The sequence below is a fragment of the Harpegnathos saltator genome, unplaced genomic scaffold, assembly GCF_003227715.2.
Source record: "Harpegnathos saltator strain DR-91 unplaced genomic scaffold, Hsal_v8.6 scaffold210, whole genome shotgun sequence".
Classification (NCBI taxonomy): domain Eukaryota; kingdom Metazoa; phylum Arthropoda; class Insecta; order Hymenoptera; family Formicidae; genus Harpegnathos; species Harpegnathos saltator.
Genome location: NW_020229996.1, coordinates 421,290 through 433,993, shown reverse-complemented (window position 1 = coordinate 433,993; position 12,704 = coordinate 421,290).

The window sequence follows — 12,704 nt, the reverse complement described above, 5'->3', positions numbered from 1 at the left end:
TAGCGAAAATGCTCGTATTGACTCTCCATTTCCAAAACGTTATAGAAAGAATAATTGTTGATCGATTCGCGCATTATTTTTCTTGATGCAAGCTATATAAATGTCAGCTGTCAAACGAGCTGATGAATTTATAGATGAGTTCAATATATTAAATATACTACTGTGATAAAAAATAAGGTGAGATTTTCATTTAAACTTCGCGGGTACTATAAAATCATGAAATTATTTTTTTGTGAGTTGGTAGCACTGTCTTTGACATCTATGCAGAGTTTCATGTCAATATATTCAATTGCTGCAGAGCTATACGTGTTTTTGTAAACATACAAAAGTGAGTTTTTTTATTTTTACTATGCCTGATTTTGTTGAGCAAAGAATTAGCATTAAATTTGGTTTGCGGAATGAATATTCTGCCGCGGAAACGTTGAGGATGTTACAGAAGGCCTTTGGTGATAAGGCTATGTCGCAAAAAAATGTTTACAAGTGGTACAAAGACTTCAAAGAAGGCCGAGAACGAGTTCAAGACGAACAGCGCCCCGGACGACCATCAACATCTACCGATGAAAGCCACGTCAAGGAAATCAAGCTGTTAACAAGCTGTTAACAAGGAATATTATTTGAGTGTTATGCGTCGTTTGCGTGAAGCTATTCGCCTCAAGAGGGCAGAATTATGGGCAGACAATTCTTGGTTTTTGCATCACGATAATGCACCGTCCCACACTGCATTGGCACTCTTCGAGAACATTTCGCCAAAAATTCGACCTATATCGTTCCACAACCACCGTATTCGCCTGATTTAGCACCGTGCGACTTCTGACTGTTCAACAAACTCAAAAGACCGCTCCGGGGACACCGTTTCGACTCGATTGAAGAGATAAAAGCCGAATCGAAGAAAGTATGGAAGGCCATCCCGGAAAAAGACTTCTCTGACTGTTTCGAGGATTGGAAAAAACGTTGGCATAAGTGCATTGTGTCGGACGGGGAGTACTTTGAAGGCGATGAAATTGATTTGGAAGAATAAATAAAGATTTTTCATTTTATAAACAAATTCACCTTATTTTTTTATCACAGTAGTACAACTAAAGCCATCTATCGGAAATAAACGCAATGACTTTTTGAACAACCCAATAATACTCAGCCGTAAATCCCTTCGCTCTGTCGAAAAGGGAGCGGCTGGAGCGAGAAACGCTCGAGTTTCGCAGACAAAACCGTCGATACACCGTAAAGCCTCGCGAGGCGCAACCAAACGCGACAGGAGAACACGCGAAAGCGTCGGCAACGCGAGGACTTACTCGCGTGACCTGCTATTCATATGCTAAAATGACATTCGGGATCGGTATGCCCAGACGATGACGAATCCGGGCGTGTCCGCCGATCCGATCGAAGGGCGACCGTGACCGATCTGTCGATCATAACTCCGTTTTCCAGCGCGCGCGCGCACGCGCACTGATTGCGCACTTGTCGAGAACAATGATCCGCCTTCATAAGAAGCTAATTTTTCAAGTGCAGACACGCGGCCACTCTCTCTCTCTCTCTCTTTCTCTCTCTCTCCCTCCCTCATCTTCTTTTTCGTTACTGGCCCATTTCTAGTGTCTTGTCGGCTCGAGCAGGCACGTCGGGGCTATCAATTTGAGCACGCGAAGGGCTGGAGGGGGAAAAACGTATCAAACCCACCGCGACAGTCGCGGCTGGCGAATGTAAACACGGCCACTGAGCCGTCACGCTTCGATTATGCACGGAATGTGTCTGGCGGGTCGTATATTTTGGGGCGGAAAAAATATCGTGGCCGATGAATTAAAAAAAGAACCCTCTCTGAGTTGTACGCGCGGAAATTCTATCTTTTTTCTCTCTTCAAAATGCGTCTGGTTTATTCATTGTCACATTTAATACGATCGAACTTTGTTCTCCTTGTGTGAATAAGGCAACTAAATAGACAGTAAGTATTTAATCCCAGGTGGGTAATTTAAGAGTTTATATGCGGGCGACGGAATATTTCATGTTTACTTTTACAACACTTATCTGCGGGCAATGGGAAATTCCGTTTTTATGTCGTGTGTATTTACTTGCAAATTGCCAGAAATAGCCCGCAGCGCACGTTTAAGATCTGCAGAATATCCCGCATACAAGATGTTAAGTTTAGTTTTGATTTGGTAACTAAGATCTACATTAAGAATCCTATAAGATATTCAATATTTTTCTGTGATCGAAATTAATTTAGCAGAGATGTAATAAGAGTCTGTGCTCGAATTATGCGGTATAATACATAACATTATGATATTATTGACTACATATACGGGTGTCCGGAATCTTCTGAAAAAGAAAAGTTGTGAAAATTAATCAGATCAAACTAAGAAGAAAAGTCAAGTACTATTTTACAAAAATCGCAATAATTATTAAATTATTAATGATTAAAATTGACCTAGAGGTTTTTTAATTGACAACTTGAAAATTTGCCTACTCATTTGCAAAATGGTAGAAGACTTTTTTGTTCAGAATAATCTAATTTACAATTATATGACGGCTATTATGCCTAGCAACAAGTTCAAGATTCAGGGTTCAAAGTTCAATATACTCATATCTATCGCTAGACACAAAGCCGTCATACAGTTGTAGATTAAGTCATTCTGGACAAAAAAATCCTTCACTATTTTGCAAATAAACACGTGAATTTTCAGGTTATCAATTAAAAAAGCTTTTAGATATGGTCATTAATAACTTAATAATTATTGCAATTTTTCGAAAATGGTACATGACTTTTCTTCTCAGTTTGATCTGATTAATCTTCACAATTTTTCGTTTCCAAAAGATCTCGGACACCCTGTATATACGAAGAGCCTTAAATTATCTTTTCTTCTTCATAGCTTCTAAACGATGAATGTAATGAAATTTCTGCTCGGAATTAGATTTTACTTGCATTGCACATTCGAGATCGATCGAAAGCATATCTGTGTCCATGTGACATAGATAAGTAACAATTTAACCTCCTCAAACTGTAACTTATCGTCATCCCCAAAGCCAAACAAGGCTCCTTAATTTCCAGCTGGTTCACAAGCTATCGTCAGGCCGTGCTTTTAACACCGCGACGCGGCGCGCACGGTTCCTCTGAGAGTGCGTTCACGAAACAGGCGCGTCCGTTTTCGCGGCGCGGAGCGAAATCAATCGGTCCGCGCGCGAATCATCGTAAATTGGCGCCGATTGATGACCGACGTGGCCAAACATCGTAGCGTGTCCGCTGTCAGTCCACCGGCTGCGCGTAAAAATGTCAGCCGCGAGGGCAGTCGTATAACAATCGGGGCTCGGGAAGAAATCTCATCCCGCATTCCGCGACCGGTGGGAAAGAATGAGCGACAGAGAGCTGATAGTAAGGGGAGAGAGAATGAAAGAGAGAAAAAGAGAGAGAGAGAGAGAGAGAGAGAGGCAATCTGCCGAGAGCGATTCTACTACGACCTGCGGTACGCCTCTTACATTAACCCTCGACTACCGTGGCTAAATTTGGCTAACGTTTATTGCTTACCAGATCTTATCCCGCGAATTGAAGTCGAGAACCACGGAGAGATGGAGACGGCGCTGAAATATTTCATTTTTTCTGTCAAATCATATTGGGGGAAACTCTAATCTGAACTCAGATCTGAACTACAACCAAAAGGGGAAAGATGACGTTGTATGTTTTAAGTATCACATTATTTCGCAATCGATATTAAAATTTGTAATATCTAGGGCAACTTTTACTTCGCACTTCAACCTTTATGCACCGAATTCTTGAATTATTCAGCACGATAGAATATGAGATAGATGGATAAGTTATTTATTATCGACTTGCGACACAAGATCCCTTCAGGCGCAATCGAGCAGCAACAAAAATAAAAAAAAGAAGGCGCATAATAGTCGCGGAAATAATAGAGGAAGAGCAGACGAGTACATAAATTTAAACTAATTAGACGTAGCCCCCTGCGAGGAGAAGGTCACAGAACTCAATTTTAAATTTGCATACAGAGCCTAAATTTTGTACAGAGAAGGATATGCAATTCCACGGAAACCAACCAACGCAGATCTGAAAGGCTGCCTGTGAGTCACGGTGCGATATAACGGAAGAAAGAGAGAGAGAGAGAGGGAAGGAGAGAGAAACGAAATCGGGACTCGAATAAAACAGTCATTGGGTTGCCTTAAGCTTCCTAACTGATAGCAAGCCACTCTTGTCCGAGTTAAGTGCACGCCGATGCGCGCAGGATCGCGACGCGGGGACGATATGAATCGCGTTTTCGCGGAGGCCAGATAAAGTTCTTCCCTCATTAGGTGCGCCGGAGACAAGGCGATTTGGCGCAGCGTTTAAAAGAGAAGGTTCCCAGTGAGTAATGAAGGGGCATGAAGGCGCTGGCGCATTTGCCACGCAGCACGCGACGCCTCCGTTAACAATGGGGGACCCTCGTCGCGCGAGGGGACGCGTGGGTGCACCGCCACGCCGTGCGTTTATTTCGCGAGGGACAGCGCGAAATCCCTTGTTTACAGCCACGTGGCGTGGGACAAGTGTGTCCTCTCGCGTCGGAGCCTCCTCGCGCGTATCCGCTTTTGTCTCCGGCGACGATTATTTCCCCCCTGCCTAACCGTCACTTTGCCACCTCCGGATATTGCCGATAAAGTGCGGTATCGAGAGGCATAGGGAGAATTTACGATAGCCGGTACTATAAACAGCTGAACAAAAACGGGCGTTAAAGTGAAATTTCAGGGGGAAATCTGACGGAAGTGCGGCTGCGTGTTGCGTCTGTCGAGAATAGATCTGCAATTTTTAAATCGCACACATAGAGAGAGAGAGAGAGAGAAAAAGAGAAAGGGAAAGGGGGGAGGGAAAGGGAAGAGAGAGTTGACTGAGAGAGAGAGAGAGAGACTGACGCGTTGTTGTTGATCGTCACGTTGATCTCCGTCAATTACGCGAAAACGAGATGATTAAATTATCCAAAATGCGATAAAAGAATTTAATTCTTTTACCTCGATTTGTCAGGTCATTCGGAAAGTAATTTCGGTTTTTTGCATGAAAATGAAAGACGATATTTTTAATAGAAAGAAAAGTTTTGTTATTGTTAAGTATTGACCATTTTGTTCAAACACCTTTTGCCATCTTTGAAATGGCAAAATAATAACATGATTCCACTCTCGTAGAACTAGTTCTTATTGGCAAAAAACTGAATTAAGTGGTTGTTGAAACTTTCATTTGAATCGAAATTTTTATCATCCGAAGAATTTTGCAGTAACCGAAACAAGTGATAGTCGGATGATGTCAGATCAAGTGAATATGGTGGATGCGATAGCAAATTCCATCCAAGCGCTAACAGCTTCTGGCGAGTCATTAAACTTGCGTGAAGTATAACGTTGTCATGATGAAACACAACACTTTTACCATTCGCCAATTCTGGTCTCTTCTGCTTGATGGAATCATTCAATTTGTCCAATTAATGACAACACACATTCAAATCAATCGTTTGGTTGTTTGCAGTTCAAAGAAAACTGTTCCTTTCCAATCCCACCAAACAGAGAACATCACCTTCTTTTGATGGATATCAGCTTTCGATGTACTTTGAGCTGGTTCATCACGCCTGCTCCATGACCTTTGGTGTTTAATATTGTTGCACACAATCCATTTTTCATCTCCAGTTATGAGTCGCTTCAGAAATGGATCATTTTCCTCAGCACGTTTTAGCAGCAAATCGCAGATGGTAGTGCGACGAATGAAATCTCTTTCTTTGGGAACGTGTGGAACCTAAATATCCATCTTTGAAATGAAACCAAGTTGTTTCAAATGCTCATGCACGGCCGAATTCGATAAATTCAATCTCTCAGCAATTTTTCGTGTTGTTAAATGACGATTTGCATCCACCAGTGCCTTTATTTGGTCTTCATCAGCCTCAATTGGCCTTCCAGAACATGATGCATCTTTGAGGTCGAAAGTCCCAGAACGAGATTTCGAAAACCAATTTTGATACTGGCCCTTAGTCAACACATCTTCTCCATACACGGCACACAATTTTTTTCTTGATTGTGCTGCATTCTTGCCTTTACGGTAATAAAAAAGCAAAATGTGACGAAAATGCTCACGTTGGTTTTCCATTTTTGATGCAGCATCAAACAAAAACAACTTAACAGATTCCAAAACACTTTTTTTCTCAGATAAAGCTTGAAATATGCGTTGTAAAATGGTTTTCTGGTTAACTGCTTAAAAAGGCAATTAACACCATCTATTTGAAAAAAAAACCGAAATTACTTTCCGAACAACTCGATATATTGGTCCCTTATCGATTCCCACGATTGGTTGTTCAAAATTGCAATTAATTATATAATAGGTCACTGGTGGATTATTCCGCAACAACGACACGTGTCAAGAGAATAACTCGTCAGCAATTTGTCATCGCAAATTTGTAGGTTGTGTTTAAAAAAGGACGTCACGTTAATACCCCGCGACTTGCTTTCAGGCGAAGATAAATGTGAGATTCGTCGGGGAAGATTTACGACCCTATATTACCGTATTGAGATTTTCATCAATTTTTATAATCTATATCATACGGAGAGGGGGGATATATCTCCGAGAATAACAGTATGTAATCGTATGGTTTAAGACCTAAGATTCCCGCAGGAGCACGCGGATCGTTGGCGCATGATGCCGTTCGCGAGTTCGGTACGAAAGCAGCAATAGAACAATGGCGATTTTATGTCCCACTGCCTTTCCTTTCCCATGCCGCGGCGGCGGTGGCCGAGAGTCTGCCTCTCGAAACATGAATGGAGACGTAAGAACAATATCGGTATTAAAAGTGAGCATCATATGTCATTCTTAGAATGCACGCGGCCGCGCGCAGTTAGCGATGGCGCGGGGAAAGGGAGGGAGGAGAGGATCATCATAATTTTCCTCGGCGATAGTCGACTAAACCGGAAACGTCGTAATCCCGTGAACATGAGCACGCTCACGCGCATCTTCGCCGCGATGCTCGCAGAAGATGCCCCATACGTCTACGAGAGATACTCAGTATTTCACAAACTTTGACATTTAAGAACGGTGGTCAGCGTGCGGAGACTCATGGCTACTCGGCTCTAACGCGGAATAATACAAGTATGAATTTAATGTAATGTTTCCGAAAGTATCGGAGCGAACGTCGCCCGACGATCGTTCCGATGTCGATGTTATCTTGAGCTTCGTTCAACGAGAACGGCGAGAACGCAAGCACAATGTATAACGTCGACCATACGCGTCGCTTTTCGCTACCGAAGGTAAACACACGTGACTACGTTGAAATCCACGAGTATAAAGCACCCCCGACAAATATTAGATCTTCAAATCAACTAATCCTCAACGTTTCTTCGTGAAAATACAAAAGAACAAATATTAGGAGTGTAATTTATAGTTTTGAGGATTTTGCAAGAGATGCCACTAATACCAATTTTGTCGAAGACACTCCAATCACAGCTATTGCTTCTTAATGCTTCAATATTAATCCATAATATTTAGTCATTCACTAACAACAGACGCGGTAAAAATTGTGTTAATACCATCTTAAAAATGGATCTTCCTGAAAAGCATCTTCGACATGCGTTGTTTTTGTTTTTTATTCAAAAGAAAATGGCGGCTGAAGGTCATAGAATTCTGATAGGAACTTATGATGAAGTTATCCCATCAATCAAGACATATGAATGTTTAGACGATTCAAAAGTGATGCTTTTAATGTTAACGATAAACATCGAGACAATCAAAAAAACTTGAAAACACAGATTAACAAGCATTATTGGATGAAAATCCAGCATAATATATTTTAGAATTTGCTAGAGCATTAAATGTTGATCGTACAACAATTAGTAAACGTTTACATGATATGGGAAAGATTCATAAAGAATAAAAATGAGTTCCACATGAATTATCGGAAAATGCCATTGCGAACTGGTTGAACATTTATATTTCGTTGATCGCCAGACAAAAATGAAGAGTTTTTTGTATCAAATTGTTATTGGAAATGAAAATGGATCTATTTCGATAATCCCAAATAAAAAAAATCACAAATTCATCCAGCAACATCCACTTCGAAGCACAATATTCACGGTTCAAAAGTATCGCTGTGTATGTAATGGGATCAAGAAGGTACAATGTATTATAAACTGTTAAATCCGAATGAAACTGTCACCGCTGATCGTTATCGACAACAATTATGCAAAGTGAAGCGAGTATTGGACCCAAAACGATCACCAATTGCGAGTAAACGACTCAAAGTGATCCTCCACGGCAATGTTCGATCTCATGTTGCATTATCAGTGAACCAAATGCCATCAGAGCTGAAATGGGAAGTCTTACTGCATTTCGCGTATTTTCTAAACATTGCTCTATCGATTTTCATATGTTCCGGTCGATGCTTTAGAGGATACATACTTTCATAACTTCGAACTATTGCAAAAATTTCTTGAAAATTGGATCAACTCCAAAGAAGAATCTTTTTATCTTTACGGAACTCATCTCTTGCCAGAAAGATGGAAAAAGTGAAATGAATAGAACAAACTAGAACTACCGTCAGAAGTACAAGAAGTTGACGGCATGACACATTTTCATCGAGTGTCGTGCTGGTGTCAAAAGTTAAAATTAATTTAAAAATAGTTATGCGACGGAACAATGATTGAAAATGGTTGAATTGTATAGAACTCGGATAGAACAAGCTAGAACTACCGTCAGAAGTACAAGAAGTCGCCGGTACGACATATTTTCGCTGAGTGTCGTATTGGCCGCCAATGTTTAAAATTGTACAGAATTGTTAATTGTTGGAATTTTGTTCTGAACTGCTTCATAGTTATAGAACTAGCCTGGAACTAGACAGGAACTCTGGTCAAAATTCGTATTATTCAAAAAGCGGCTTCTTATACTTTATATGAGACTGTGTCGTGTTGGAACATGAAGTTAGCACGACATTTTTCCAATTTCGATTTTTTGGTATTAAAAATATGAAACTTTTTTCCATTACTATCAGAAACTATAGAATTATGAAAAACGCTACTGAAACTAACATTGTTTTTTAATAATTTTTAAAACGTGCTAACTTCACAGACACATTATATGCGACTATGTTGAATTCCGCGAATATAAAGCACTCCTGAAAAATGTCAGATCATCAAATCAACTAATCCTCAACATTTTCTCGTGAAAATAGAAAAGAATAAATAACAGCCGGAAAGTGTCTGACATTCATTAACCCTTAAAAGCTATTATGGATGAGATTTCACTTCATGCAAATTTTTGATCTTATTAAAAAATGTAATCACGCTGACAATATTAATTTTATAGGTATTTATTTATTCTCACTATCAATGACCGACAACATTATTATTATTATCATACCGACGTTGTCATACCGACAACATTATCATACCGACGTTGTAATACTGACAACATTATCATAAAACAGATCAACCGTCGCATATACTTTGCTATAAACGTTACAAGGAAAGTTAGATTGGGGTGAAATTCGATAGTAGCTTTTAAGAATTAAAATAAATCGACACGGTGCTGTTTTCCCAAACGGCATTCAGTTTCTGCTATCGGCATTCTGCTATCTCATCTCACAGTACCGAATACATCGTTGATAATCGTATGATAATGATAATGGAAATTATGACACGCCGTTTATAAAAGTTTGATGGTTCGAGCTCCGGCTCAGCCCTTCTCCCCTGCTTTTCCTCTCTTCGCCGCCACCGTCAAATCGCCTCTTTGCGATCCCGCCCGTCGGCGATAAGACTACTCGGCGGCGGCGGCGAAGTCGACGGTCCGAAACCGAAAACCACCCTTCCGCCCTTGGCACTCGCGTAAATCACTCGGGGCGACTTCGGCTTAGCGCGAAATTTACTGCCACGTCGTACAAACCGCGTCGGGCACGTTCGAAATGCAAACGTTTACGTACGGCGGGCGCAGCCTGCAGCAACAGCCTACGGTCGAACATTTGCCGTAGATCCCAGTAGGTACGACATTCGGCCGATCTTAAATTCCCGTTCATCACGCGGATCAGAGTCTCGATTCGGCCAATATACGCACATACACGCGCGCATGCGCGCATAAATTCATTTCAAAGCAAAATATCAATTTATTAATTGTGTGATTCGGACAATTTGCGCTTTTAGAACATCGTGTCTTTATCTTGTAATATATCAAGGTGCAATATTATCGTTCCATGACATTTGTCACATCGTGACTATATTCTAAGGATTAAGGATTCAATGTTACTGAATTATCCTTTTGAGGTCAGAAGATTTAACCAATTTACCTCGAGATGAACGAGTTTGTGTGCGTGACGTTTATGGATGTATATTTATGAATGTATTATATATTGAGTTTCCAGTGGAGAGGAGCGAATGAAAATATTAAAATAGCTTTACTTGAATTTTTCTTAGAAAAACCTTTTATATTAATCAACGAATAAAATTAAGTAATAGCGCAGAAGATCGTAGTTAATATTCAAATTTAAATTCATTATTGTTATGACTTGTTTAAGTTGGCACCTAGACTCGTGTGGTTGATAATAAACTGACTTAAATGACCGAATAAGCAAATAAACAATTAAGCTATTGAGCAGGTAAGCTATCGTTTTGGTTCGTTGTCATTTTTTATAAATGGGGGGCGAGAAACTCTCACGCGAGTTATCATCACCTCTTTAGGGGAAGGAAAGAAGTTTCTCATGATATAAGAATAGTAATCTATATCTATTATTTGCATGCAATCTGAGTTGCATTCGGTTGTCAAGCGTAAGAAATATAAAAATTAATCAATGACTGAAAGTTTGAAAATATGAATAAACCATTATTACATGTTATTGTGATCTATGTTTCTATTATTAGTCTGAAAAAGTTACATGGGTACAACACATTATTTCTATCGTCGATTTTGTTTTCGATCTTTCATCTTCGTTTTCTGTCTAAAAGAAGTTTTACGGTACTCGTGTGCATCGCTCTCATGTGCATAACCGATTCGAAATTTTAATTTGACATCAATCTTACATATATTCCATCGAACTTAACCCTTTATATCCTGACGGTACTTAAAAGTGACGCTTTGTAAACACTCATATGTTCTTAAACTTTTTTTGTATCTTACCCTACATTCTCTCTCCTGTCAATACTTATAAGTATCAAAATCATTAGATTCTTAAATTGTTATGAAATTTATTTTCCTATTCCTGATATTTATAATATGCCGAAAACTATTTAATCATACAAAAATTTAACAAGAAGGTTTTAGGTAAATTAATTTAGGATCAAAGTGGGGAATATCCAAATATAATAACAGATAATAATTGACAATATATTCCCGTCAGTTCTTATAAGTGCCATCTTGAAATCATTAGATTATTATAAAATTTATTTTTCTATTTCTTATATTTACAATATGCCAAAAGCTATTTAATTACATAAACATTTAATAAGAATGTCTTTGGTAAATTAATTTAGAGTCAAAATGAGAAATATCCAAATATAAATTGACAAATAATCAGAAATTTATGAAGCTGTAACTACTCGTCAAATGATAATGAACTAAAAATGTCATAAATGTTGATTCGGATATTTCCTTATTCTCGGTCGGAGCGAGTTCTCATCAAATGTTTATGAAAATTATAAATATCATGTCCAATAAGTGATTTCACATATCTAGACATGTCTCGTTGACCGACATCCTGGCCTCAGGCCACCATCGCACTCCAGATATTCATCCGTAACACTGACACTAACACTTATGTAGATATTATACGATCGGAGATACGCATGTTAAACACGAGAGCCCAATTAACTGTCTCAAGAGCCGTCGAAGAGTATTTTAATCACCTGGGAATGATACTACCGTAAGTCAATTGTCGTTGGTCGTCTCGAGACGTAATAAAACTCGAAAAAGTATGCGACGGACGAAAGTAAATTTGACCGCCTCGAAGGTCCGGAATATTTTGAAGCTGTTGATTATCGTGATTATTCAGTAATGAAGTGGCTATACAAGTGACTATTTACTATTAATTATCGATTATTGACGTGTTGTTCGTAACTTACTATGTTTTATCAATTTTTTTTGTAGTCTCACGCGTTGTGTCTTTCTGTCAGCCTCTGTGAGCGATAAATTACATTTTAAATCGACAAACATTGAATATACCATGACATGTAAAAAAAATGTTCATCGAATGATTAAAATATTTCGTCCATTCCTGTATATATAATTAAATTTCCATCGCAATAATTAATTCTTTGCAGGCGAGTGCTGCTGCTACATCGGCAAATAAATAAGAGACGCCAATGCAAAATTTAATCAGCCGTCTTCTGTTCACTTGTTATCAAGCACACTATATTCTAATATACATCCGGTATCCGGGATCTTTTGGAAACGAAAAATTATGCAGATTAATCAGATTGAGAAGAAAAGTCAAGTAACATCTTGCAAAAATCACAATAGTTAATTGAAGTTATTAATAATTGAAAATGACCACGTCTCCTTTTTATACGTTCGAGTCATGATATATTCGATGCTCGTCGATTTAAAATATAATTTATCGCTCACGGAAGCGGACAAGGAGACACAATACGTGAAATTACAAAAAAAGAGAGACGAGGCTCTTTTATTTGATAACTTTAAAATTTACTTATTTGCAAAATAGTAAAGGACTTTTATTCAAAATAACCTATTCTACAATTATATGATGGCTATTGTATCTAGATATGAG